Source organism: Sminthopsis crassicaudata, chromosome 3 (genome assembly GCF_048593235.1).
Source record: "Sminthopsis crassicaudata isolate SCR6 chromosome 3, ASM4859323v1, whole genome shotgun sequence".
NCBI classification, from domain to species: domain Eukaryota; kingdom Metazoa; phylum Chordata; class Mammalia; order Dasyuromorphia; family Dasyuridae; genus Sminthopsis; species Sminthopsis crassicaudata.
In genome coordinates this window covers 372850978-372864260 of record NC_133619.1, presented here as the reverse complement: position 1 = coordinate 372864260, position 13283 = coordinate 372850978, and the positions used below count along the sequence as shown (strand labels likewise).

The following is a 13283-nucleotide window of genomic DNA, read 5'->3' as shown; positions in this document are numbered from 1 at the left end:
TGCCCACACTCAAACTATTACAAGATTGTAATGGTTCCTGTTGAGTTGAAATTCACCTCTTCTGCTCTTACTTGAAAACATGGGATTGTTTCTCTCCCCAAATGAATATGAAACATCCAAGCACATGAAACCAGAAATGTAATTTTGAATTCTGCTCTGGCTGTGCAAAATAGTTGAAAACCCCTTGTTAACATTCAGGGGATTCCCTTCCAAACTACATTGCAAATAGGACCCATTCCTAGTCTGCATTTCATTCTGCCATCTCATTCTCAAAATGTGCTTCTCTATGCAGCAGGCTCACTGTGCAGGATAAGCACAAGCTTTCAGAGGAGAAAATTTATGTCACTTTCTCCTCACATCCAGATAGCCCCGGAGTGAATATGCCACTGTAATTCAAATTGCACTAGCACCTTTCGATCTGTTTATGAATGGTGGAACATCCCCATGAGTGAATTAGAGCACTATGGTCTCTGGGCAACAATATTATTTTTGCAAAATTTGTACTGAATTAAAAAAATATATCATCTATGAAAGAAATAAGAAATTGGAACGTTCAACATTTATCCAGAGTGGGTTTTAGTTTCAGTTCAATTTTAAGTTATCTTAGCTGTAGATTTACTGTTCCTAACTGTTGCAGAAAGGATAAGATGAGATCAAGCTAAGATCATCAAAGCTCTAGCTGGCCTGGGGGATTGGCTTTGCTTGCATGCTTAGATATGCTAGCTTTTCAGAGAGGAGACTCCTATATACCAAGAAAACACAAGTTAATACAATAAGAAAGAACACATCCCTGAAACTGCAAAATTTCCACATGGCTAGTTTCCTGTTGAAATTGAAAATTAAAAAACTTGTTCTTTAAGTCTTAAAATTGAGAAAAGCCTAACACTTCAGTTAAAATAAGAGCATCCTTTTTAAGGACATGAAATATGAAATAATAATAAAAATTTCAAAAGAAACCTGAAAGCTAAAAGTGGATTATTTGAATATTGTCCAAGGTGTCCTGTATGCAGAAATGAGACTATTGCCATGGCAATGAACTTGCACTAATCAATTAACCAAGGAATATGGGGACATATATCCAGAGGAGAAAACAAACCCTATTATAAGGAGCTTACATTTTAATGAAGAAGATGTAAACATATGTGTGTGCAAATATGCAGCATAAATAAAAAGTAAATAAGAGTAAGAATAGATAAAAATAGCTAGCATTATATAGCACTTACTATGTTCCAGGCAATTGTGCTATTGCTTTATAATGAGTGTATCATTTGATCTTCACAATAACCCTGGGGAATAGTTGCCATTATTACCCCCATTTTATAGGTGAAGAAAGTGAGGTAAATAGGGGTTAAGTGATGCGATCACATTCTAGCCTATCCACAATATCACCTAACTGCTGTTAAATGCAATGGTATTTAGGAGGGGAGATACTAGGAGTCTGGAGGACTTCATATAGTGCTAGAGCTTTAGGAAACTCTAGGAAGAGGGAGAAACTGTAAGGTAGAGGTAAAGAGGAGTTCCATTCCAGACATATGGAATAGTCCATGAACAATCTTTGTATAAATGAAATACAGAAAAAGTCAGTTTGATTAGATGACAGAGTATAAGAGGGAAAGTTATGTCCATTGAGACTGAAGGACATGAACAGTGATAGACATTTATACAATGATTATGATGAAGGATATCCATTTTTGCAGATATGTAATAGAAACTAATTTGCTAGCATAAAGTTATAATAACCATGGCTTTCTTAGTATGGTGTCTCAACCAACTTAGTTAATGAATAGTATATTTGTAGGGTGACTGAGAGAGTAACCTAGTTAGAATAGAATGTGCAAGTTCTAATGATTATATCTTCTATTCATATAGCACTTTTTGGTAGTGGCTGTTATTACTATTATTGCCATTGTCAGTGTTGTTGTTGTTGTTCAGGCATACTAGTCTTCATGACCCAATTTGAGGTTTTCTTGGTGAAAATACTGGAGTGGTTTGCCATTCCTTCTCCAGCTCAATTTAAAGATGAAGAACGGATGCAAATAGGGTTAAATGATCACACAGCTAGGAATTGCTGAGAACAAATTTAAACTCAGGTCTTCTTGATCCCAAACTCAGCACTCTATTCACTGTGACACCCAGTAGCACCCTTTAGCACTTAAGAGTTCATTAAGCCCTGAAGGACAGGTAATACTAGCTAGTAATATTAGCCCTATTTTATAAAATTTAGAAACTAAGATGCAGATAAATGCCTTAGTCATGCAGAAAGTAAATAGCAGAGATTATATTCAAACCTAGGACTTGACTCAGTGCCAAATTCACTCTCCACTATGCTACACTTCCTTTCTGGCTTAAACAGGTCAGTGAATTCATATAATGCAGACCTGAAAAGCCAGCAGGAGTAATTTAGATTTAATTCTGTAGGAAATGGATTTATGAAAGGTTTGAGTAGAGACATGACATTATCCAAGTAGATCTAAGGACTATTAGTCTGCTCTCTTCAGTCTCCCCTAATATGTCATTAACCTGAAGGTGCCCTGACATTCCCTAATTCACAAGCTGCCTTTGGCCACAGTACTCTATCACTTCAGAGTTTAGTGGAAGATACTCTTTCCTTTCCTGGCTTCCTTCAAGGTTCAGATTAAATTCCACCTTTTGCAGATTACCTTTTCTGGTCCCTTTCCTTGTGACCTTTTCCCTTTCTTCTGACTTTACCTTCTGTCTGTCTTTCTATCTCTGAATATATTCATATATTCATATATATTATTCATTATTTACATGTTATCTCCCTCATTAAAATATGACCTCCTTGAGGGGAGGAATGATGTTTTGGTGTTTTGTTTTTAAGCTATCCATCCTAAGAATTTAGTACAATGCTTGACACATATTGGATGCTGAGAGAGACAGAGAGATAGAGAGACAGAGAGTCAGAGAGAGACAGACACACAGAGAGAAACAGAGACAGAGAAAGAGAGAGAAGAGACAGAGAGGACATAGAGAGACAGAAAGAGATGGAGAGGAAAAAAGAGACAGAGACACATAGAGAGACAAAGAGAGACAGAAACAGAGACAGAGAGAGAAGAGACAAAGACAGAGAAAGAGAGATGGAGAGGAAGAGAGGGAGAGAGAGACTAGAGATCTTTTTGTAATTACAGGTAAAGTTAGTTTTCCCTTAGGTCTCCTTACTTAACTGTTTCTCTATTTCACCTTTCCCAGAGACAGTTATGTGGAGGACAATGAGAAAGTCTAAGACTCTAGGGAATCTCTAGGGTTTCCCCAATTCCCTGTTGCTCTGCTACTGCCTGACTTTGTAGTTCTTACTCTCCAGGCTACCTTTCTTGTGAGTTAATTCCCAGAATGATTTTTTTTAACTGCTGAATAGTGGTTCATTAGAGATTATATAAGTGGGATAAGGAGGAAAGGCTGAGGGTAATGTGAATTGAGATAATGAGAATAATTGAATACATGGCTTAGCATCAGAATCAGATAATAATGTGATTATGGAATGAGATAATATATACAAGATATTTTGTAGAGAAAGTGCTTTATAAATGTCAGTTATTATTCTTAAATCTATGTCTCCCAAGAGCCTAGCATAGTGATTTGAACAGAATGGCCATTGAAGTTATTTATTGAAAAATGGCCACCAAGTAAACAAGTCATGAAGGAATTACTAAGAAGGCAACATATAAAAGAAAGCAGAAAGAAGTAGAAAGAATGAAGAATATTTATTCTGTTCTTTTTTTTTCCAAAATGGAGTTTCCAGAAGTAACTCAACTAAAGTAAAGGGACCACAGGGATAGAAGGAGAAAACAGAATCTTATTGAATACCTACTCTGTGTAACTTAGCCTCTATCTGCTTCCTAGAATAATAGAATCTCAAAACTGGATTGTCATGTGACCCACCCTCCTGTTTGAACTTGAAATTCCATGTGTAATAAATACCCCTAGCAAGCGAACATCTAGCATGTATTTGAAATCCTTTAGGACATGAATTTCCCATATAACATACTTATTCTTTATAACTACTTTTTATCAGTGACTTCTTTCATTTTAGGCCAACACACTTCTTAGCTACGATAGTCACAACTGATTTCATCAGTTTGGGTGAATAGAAGCTGTTTGTTAAAAAGAATCTAACTATCTGTATGTCATATCTAAACATTTTTTTCAGTCATGTCCAAACATTCGAGATCCCATTTGGGGATGGCAAAGATACTATAGTGATTAGCCATATCATTTTCCAACTCATTTTACAGTTGAGGAAACTGAGGCAAACAAGGTTAGGCAACTTTCCCAGAGTCAAACAGCTAATAAGCATCTGAGGCTAGAATAAAACTCAGGTCCTCCTGCCTCTAGGCCTGGCATTCTATCCACTGTGCCACTTACCTGCTCTAGCATTAGCTATATACAGAATCAGCCATATGCCAAATGGAACGAATTCGGGTGCATACATGTCAGAAAATGACACAGCACCTGAGTGAAGGAAAGGGATGCTTTAATTGATGTGCTGTGTTATGTTCTACTTATTTGTTTTTATTTTGTTAACTCTACCTAGATCCTCAAAGCTTTGGTTTGCATCCTTCCATCCTCTCTTGACAGATCTGAAGCCTGTAATCCTGGGGAGTGTTGATCTTATGTTATACTAGAGGTCCTGGTAATTGGCTTTAATCAACAGAAGATGACTTTGTTCCATTTCTATGACAGTTGAAGTCAGGGGAATTGATTACTCTGTAAGCTCATCCTGAGAAAGGAACTACATTTCATCACATAGCAGCTAGATATTTCCTTTGTGCTTAGGTGGATGGAGTGTGGCTAAATGGATAAGGGACGCTTTTTCATGGATATTCAGCATTGAATCCCTAGACTCTAAGGCAGAAATGCAGAATAGAGTTTTGGAAAGAACAGTGGACTTAGAATTCCAAGATTGCTTTGAAATAGCTTATATTTACTCTATTTACTATCGTTCTTCATAATGGGGGACGGACTTCATTGGTGCCATGAGCAAGTCACTTGTAGTTCTTAAGTTTGTCTCTCCATCTGCAAAATGGGTATTGCTTATTATGCCACTTGCCATAGGGTCATGTGGAAAGTGCTCTACAAATTATTATTACCTTTGTTTAACAGAAATCACTTTATAAGCCATAAAAGACTATTTTCCTTATTTTAGCTGTGGGATCATCAGCATATTCATTTTGGGGGAAAATGAGATGCACTGAACCATGGCTTTCAGAGTGAAATTTTTAAAAGTTAATTTAGTCACGGCTCTTTCCTGTGCAGTTCCTATAAGGAAGTGAGAAACTCTATGGCATAGTAGGAAAATCTTTGCATTTGAGTCAGAGGATCAGGGTTGGAATTCTTCTCTGGTACTAATTGGCAATATGACCTTGGTCAAGCCACTTTGCTCCTTTGGGCCTGTTTCCTACACCATAGGGTTGGATAGATAAGCTTTATAGGCCTTTAAGCTCTAAACTGGGAAACAAATGGAGGAAGAATGATTAACTAGTGCCACAAAAATATATAAAAAGATAGCATTAATACCTTCACTTACAAGAATAAGTATATAAGAGAACTGATTAGTACTGATAATGTTTATAAATTTTCTCAGGGTTTTCAAATGGAACTCCCTTCCTTTTTCCATCCACTCCCAAAACCTCTTTCCTCTCTCTCTCTCTCTCTCTGTCTTTCTCCGTCTCTGTCTGTCTGTCTCTCTCTCTCTTCCTATCTCTCCATCTTTTTCCCTCTCTCTCAATCTCCCTGTTTCTCTCTCTTCTGTCTCTCCACTCTTTATTTCTTTTTTTTCCTCTCTCTTGTCTTTTTGTCTGACACTCTCATTGTCTCTCAAAATTTGTCTTTTACCACAGCTCTTGAGACAGAAGTGATAGTACTAAGTTAAGCCATAGTGAGAGATATTGAAGAGTGAACTATTAAATATACAGTATAGTCACTTCCATTCAATTAGGAGATGGAATATGTAATAGTGTTTGGCAGATAGCAAATTCCATGAGGATAGAGGATTATATTTTATTTAAAATTTATATTTTCCTAAGGGCTTAGGAAAGTGATTTGCACACAGTAGAAAATTAATAAATAAATATTAAATATTTTTAATTATGCAATGAAAAACTGCCCCAGTAACTCAAATCTTTCTGAGAGATTACCCAGTTACTTTTTTTTCCCCTTCTATACCCCTTTAACCTTTACCCCTCCCCAGAAAAAGTTCAATTATTGCAATCTGCTTATTCAAACAACTTGTTTTCTTTAAAATGTAAGATTAGGATTCAAATGAAAAGAAACATGGGGTGGGAAAATCAATTTGCAAATCACAGCAGCCACTCTTGACAAACTTCACAGTAAAGATGATTAAAAGAGAATTTGACTTTTAATAAATCAATTTGTTCTGTTCTTGTGGTCCCTCCCCGACTGAAGGAATTTGGTAGACTTTGGGGGAATGTAAGATAATTTCAATATACACGCTGAGTCAATTAATACAAATTCACATGTTCCTTTTAAAAATTTCTTTAAATGACTGTTCATCATTCAATTGGAATTACTGTATCTGTCATCATATTGAGTTTGTCATCTTTTTCTTTTTTATCAAAAGAAATTGTTTTTTTTTTTTTTCCTGGAATGATAAAAACTAGAAAGAATAGTGTAGTCTAATGTGCTAATCAATTTCTAAAATGTCATTAAATATAATAAGAAACTGATTTCCGGGGGGGGATAGGAGAATAAACAATATATTCCATTATTATGATCCCAGAAAAACAAACAGTCGGCTTCTAGAATGAATTATCCAATATGTTTTGTTTAAAAATATTCATTTAAATTCTCAATCACTCTTTCATGGTCATCCCAGTTTCTGGTTATAAATTAAGCATTTCCACCTACTGCATTAACAGATAAAGTAATTTTGGAGATAAAGGAGCAGCAATGTCTGGCATGGACACCACACTTTTTTGTGGACCCTTGTTCAGAAAGTTATGGAAATATGATGCCTTATTGATCACTATGTGAATAGTTCCCTAATAAGTGATTCTGATTATCTTTTTTTCTGACTGCAAATATAGTATTTTAGTTTTTTTTTTAAATTAAAGCTTTTAATTTTCAAAACATATGCATAGATAATTTTCAACATTCACCTTTGCAAAACCTGTATTCCAAAATGTTTTCTCTTCTCTTCCCTCATCCTCTGCCCTAGATATGGCAAGCAATCTAATATAATAATTCTTCATATATGTATATATATATATATATATATATATATGTGTATATATATATACACACACACACACACACACACACACACACACACACACACACACACACAATTATCATGCTGCACAGGAAAAATCAGATCAAAAAGGAAAAAAATGAGAAAGAACACAAAAAGCAAACAAAAACAGCAACAACTAAATGAAAATACTATGTTGTGATCCACAATCAGTTCCCACAATCCTCTGGGTGCAGATGGCTTTCTCCATCACAAGTCCATTGTAACTGGCCTGAATGATTCTAATTATCAAAGATATCTGAAAACTTGGAAGGAATTTGAAGACTGAAAGTTTTTGCTTGCATTGTCATATAAATGGACTCGTAGGTGGAATTTAATTGTTAATCATTTCTATTTTTCATGTATTTATATCTTACCCAGATTGTAATCCAATTAGATTGCAAACTGCTTAAGGATAGGGAGTGTGTCTTATCCTTTAAATAATAATAGTTTGCTCTCAAATGTTACTTTAGTACAGTCATCTTTAACTTTTTTATAATGTATTCCTATTCTGAATTTATCAATTAGATATATGTGCTACTGTATCATTTTATAAATGATAAAACTTACATTTTAAAATTTACACAAAAAGGGACATTTGAAAAGGACAAGATGCAGATAAAATAATATTTCAGTCTGGAATCAACAAAAAGCTTCAGGAATTTATTGAATAGGGGAGTGAAAGAATCAGACAAGTACTTTAGGAAAATCATTTTTAGCTGTCATGTGGAAGATGCATTGGAGCTGGAAGATACTTGAGACAGAGAGATCAATTAGGAGACTATTGCAATAATCTGGATAAAAAAGTGATTAAAACCTGAACTAGGTGATTTGTGAGCATAGAGAATAGCTATATAGATAAAAATGATGAAATTTAGCAACTGATTATGTATATAGGGCAAGTTAGTAAAGAGTTGATTTTGAAACCTAGCTTATACCCTAGAAGAAAGAGGAAAATTCGGAGAAGGGATAGGTTTTTTGGGGAAAATAGTGTAAGGAGCTCTGAGTTGCTATCACAACTTATCATTGCTTACTAATTCTGAAAGATTCATTCTGTATTGTAGGGGCAGAATTGGGAAACATTATATGGTAAGTGGATGAGCTACATTGGAAACAAGACTCTTGATTGGCTATTATCTATAGAGTACCAGGGGACACCTCAACCTATGATCCTTTATTTAGTCGTATTCTCTTTGGGGTCAATCTCTTAGGTATGCCAACACCTGTTTTGGAAATTGCTTGTTTAGAGAATACTTAAAAAAAGAAACAAAAATAAAGAAACATTTACTATCTCTTTTAATATTTATACTTACTGTGAAATAAATAAGACAGATATTAATTAACAGGAGTATGATTTCACATGGGTAGGGAGCTGCCTCATATGGCAATTCCTCTAGTAACTCAGATCCCAACCTGTTTATAACTTTATCTTAAAGAAAGCCTAGGTCCTTGTAATGTTAAAAGATATACTCATGTCCATGCAACTAGCATTGTCAGGGGCAGGCCTTGCCTTTGGATCTTCTCTCAAAAATCCCTGTCCTCTATATCACATTACTTCTTCTGGTATTATTATCACCCTCATTTCACTGGTGCAGAAACTCAGGAAGTTCAAGGAGATTAATGCATTTCCCCAAAGCTAAACAGGTAATGTTTTGGAGCCAGAACTCAAACCTGCAATTTCTGATTCCAAGTTTCGTGTACTTTCTATAATACCAGAACATCTCTTTTATGTATTCTGCTCAATATTTAACACAATATGTTGTGTGTACTAAGCACTCAATAAATAGTTTTTAACTGATTGATTAAAAGTTCACAATTGTGATGCATATTTTATGGAAAAAGTGTTCTTCTGTCTTTATACCTGGTACTTGCCATGTAATTCAATTATATCAGATATTTCTGGTACTTTCATTTATCAGAATCAATTCATTTTTAAACTATTTAAATAACAAATTAAAGCTTAGTATTCTTAACTTTAAAATCTGGTCTTTATATATATTTTTTAAATAGCTATTTTACCAATATTCAGAACCTCATAATAAATCATGCTTGGGAAGAAAACAATTAAGATGCACAAAAAATGAATTAAAAAAAGAAGAGAGGACATAAGATGGTGATTTAAGTCAGTGCCTGAACTGGAGAATTGACTTATTTCTATCCATATTTGGACAACAGATGGTATGACTATGTGGTCTGCATCCTGGTAATTCAAAGCCTCACATACTGACTAAAAAAATAATTAAAAAATACGAAAATGTCACTGGGCATCTGATGATGGTAGACTCTTCACAGTGTTTGATTTTGGAGAAAATAAATAAAAGAAGTTTGGCAAATGAGAACTAAAATAGGAGAATTCCACTCAAGTGTAACTAGCAATATGTTATTATTAGATTCAAAATATATTTGCTGTGATAAGATTCTTAAAGGTTATAGAAAGATGATACAATCTTTATTTTTTTTTCACCAATGCTATTTGGTTCCAATTGTAAATGATATGGGAATAAAATTGTTTTTAATTAATCATAATGTCAAGATGGGAGGGAAAATTCACAGTATTCTTGAAGTTTATGGTACTTCTTGGGATTTTGTTTTTACAATTTCCTTTCTCATTTTCTTTTCTTTTCTTTTCTTTCTTTCTTTTTTTTTTTTTTTTTTTTTTTTTTTTTTGGAGGCTGGGGTTAAGTGACTTGCCCAAGGTCACACAGCTAGGAAGTGTTAAGTGTCTGAGACCAGATTTGAACTCAGGTCCTCCTGAATTCAAGGCTGGTGCTCTATCCACTGCCCCACCTAGCTGCCCCTTCATTTTCTTAAAAAAAAAAAAAAAAAAAAAAAAAAAGCAGATCATTTTCTTTGTGAATCAACATTAATAAAATGCAAAAAAAAAAAAAAAAGAATAAATAATTTATTTATTTATATGAACATTATAATGACCAAAAGCACAACTATATACAACAAATAAATAAAATGTCTAGCATAATGAGATTAAAAGTTTTTGAAGATAGCAAAATACATTTTTATCTAAGTTGTAACATTTGAGCAACAAACATCACTAAATAGATGAGTCTAAATAAGTGAGGAGAGAGCTAAAATAATACTTTCAAATATCCATTTTCCTATGTTTCTCCAAAGTTTCATAGAAGAAAGAACCTTGTTCTGGGAATTGTGAGAAATGCCAAATATCAGCATTCTGATTAGCTAGCTGCCCCCTCAGACACATTCTCTGGTGCTCAGATTGACATAAAGGTCATGAAGACTCTCCAAAGTCACCTATAGTTTATATACCATCAAAATTCCCACTTATTACTGCTATATATGTTATTTGTCACAATTAACTCCTATATCCCTGAACTTATTCCATCACCCACCTCTGTATCTTTGAATAGGTAATTTATCCTGCTGAAAGTATACATCTTCCCCACCTCCACTTCCCTGAATTCTTAGCTTCCTTTAAGACCCTGCTCAGGTGCCATTTCCTATGAATAATCTTTCCTTAGCTTCCATCTAGTTGCTAGAGTTCTCTTCTTCTTTAAGATATTATGTATTTTACTTGTTTACTTGTTTGGAGCTGGTAATAGTAAGAGTAGAAATAGCAACATTAGGTAGTAATATCAATAACAATAATAATAGTCTTGACAAATCCCTGTATTGTAAATGCAAATATCAATATACCTTAGTAAATTCCACAATAAATTTTAAGACAAAACTATGGTTAAAAATAGCATTTCAATGCAGGTAGAAACACTTTACTATCAAGAGAAAATACTTTATCAGGTGGCTAGAATTATACATCAGAAACTATTCTTTATAAGCTAACATGACAAATTTCTATATCAGAAATCCAAAACATCCTTGAGAATTTGATAATTGAACTCTCTTGATAAAAGAAATAGAGCTCCATTTTAGATAGAATTTTTATCTTTTAATTGTGTAAAATTATATAGAATTTAATTGTATAATAATAAGAATATTTTAATAAATGGCACCATACAAAATGCTAATGATATACAAAATAAATAGAATGAAATAGTTTCAAAATATAGAAAAGAGCCCTAATTAAAGAAATCAAAGTGATATGCTAACAGCTTGAGTTATATTTCCCTTTCATCCATTGCTACTGTAGTTATCCTAAAGATACATGCTGAAAGAGTTTGGTCTTTGAATATGTAAGGAATGGGTATGTAAGGAATTGGTTATATTTAAGCAGGGTAGTAATAGTGAAAGCTGTATTTTAGACATCAACATGTAAAAGGGACTGGAGGAGAGTAATATATAGGAAATTTAAGGTGATGTAAAAATAAAGGTAAAATAATTGTTTTCTTAAAATAGGACATAGTGGGGTAAAAAGACTAGAAACAGGATGCCTAGTCAAAAGCTGTTTATTTTTGTTATTGCTGTAATGGTAGTGATAGTGGTGATAGGTTATGGTGATTGTAATAGGGTCAGTATTAGTCCAAAGTATAAAGGCCTAATCTAAGGATAGGGAAACAAATGACTGAATAACAGCAAAAGAGAATGAAAGATACAAAACGTTTTTCAGGAAAAAAAATGGTAAGACTTTACAATTGATTTTATTCACCCGTTCTCTCATGTTTCTATATTTGGGTTAATATTTCATGTTTCTTCTCCTTTACCTCTCTTAAAAAATAACCTAATGAGACAGTTCCAGGTGGGTAGGCAGGGAGACAACAAGCATTTATTAAGTGCTTACTATGTGAAAAGCAATGTGCTAAGTGTTGGGAATGCAAAACCAAGCACAGAGAAACACAGTCCTTGAACTAAGAGAATTTACATTTTACATTCTAATGGAAGAAGAATATACATAAGGGTGAGATTAAAAGGAAGGAGGGAAGGTATCCATATGAGGTCATGGAACACAGAAAGTCGGAAACAGAGCTTGGATGGGAATGAACCAGATTGTCCTAATTCCATCTCCCAAAGAGAAACCCCAGAAAGAACTCTTGGTGCTAAATAACTTGCCTAGGGTCACACATCTAGGAAGTATTAAGTATATGACATTGAATTTGAACTCAGATTTTCCTAACTCAAGGGCTGATGCTCTATCCACTGCACCATCTAGCTGCCCCTAGAAGGAATTTATTAATGGGAAGCATGGTGGAGAGATGTCTAGGGAGATAAAACTCTTGGTACTGAGAGAATTTACAGGGTAAAAGGACATCTTACTCACTAGGACAAATTTCAGAGAATGAGAACTATAGCCAGGAAAGGAAACATGTCAAATCTATTTCATCTTCTCTATTCTTACTACCATCAACATACAAACACTCATTACAATCTATTTGGACTATTTCAACAGTTTCTTTTTAGATCTCCTCACCTGCAACTCTCTTCCAGATTCACTCTTACTTCATGTTAGTGCTATAATAATTCATATTGAACACTAGATTGGCCATCTTGCTACTCTGCTCAAAATTCCTCAATAGCTTCCTATTGCTCCCATGTAAGATTGTGATTTGTGTGCATAGCATTCAAGATTATACAGCAGCATCTTTACACCTTTATTTCATATTGTCCTCTCTATACATTCAATACTATAAGCAAACTGGAGAGTTCTTTTTCCCTTGAATTATTATTGAGTTATTTTACCTCATGACTTTGCTCAAGTTGTCCTTACTCTTGGGATGTCTTCCCCTCCTTTTCACTTGTTGAAATCATATTTAAGTTTCAGTTCAAATGAGCTTCACTCAAGCTTTCCATTTCACTCTGAATCAGCAGTGGCTTCTTCTTTATACCTCATGTAGCAATTTTCTTCATAATACTTTGGCATTTCTATTATATAATTTTGTTTTTAATTTTTGTTTTGGTGAATCACTCTATTATTAAGAAATCTTGAAAACAAAGAATATGTATTATCTAAATTTTATACTTCTACATGGTTCCACCCCTCCCCAGGGCCCAATACAATATTCCGAATACTTAGGAGTTTTATGAATTTATACATTTCTTTTGTTTTTGTAAGAAGAATCAAATTATAATTCTGGGTTTTCAAAAATCCTAA

The 13283-nt window shown here is 34.1% G+C and overlaps 1 protein-coding gene across 5 annotated transcripts in view; it reads left to right on the top strand.

Moving 5' to 3' along the window:
• NCKAP5 (NCK associated protein 5) overlaps positions 1-13283 on the top strand; it is a 939808-nt gene that overhangs the window by 594938 nt on the left and 331587 nt on the right. The window lies entirely within an intron of this gene.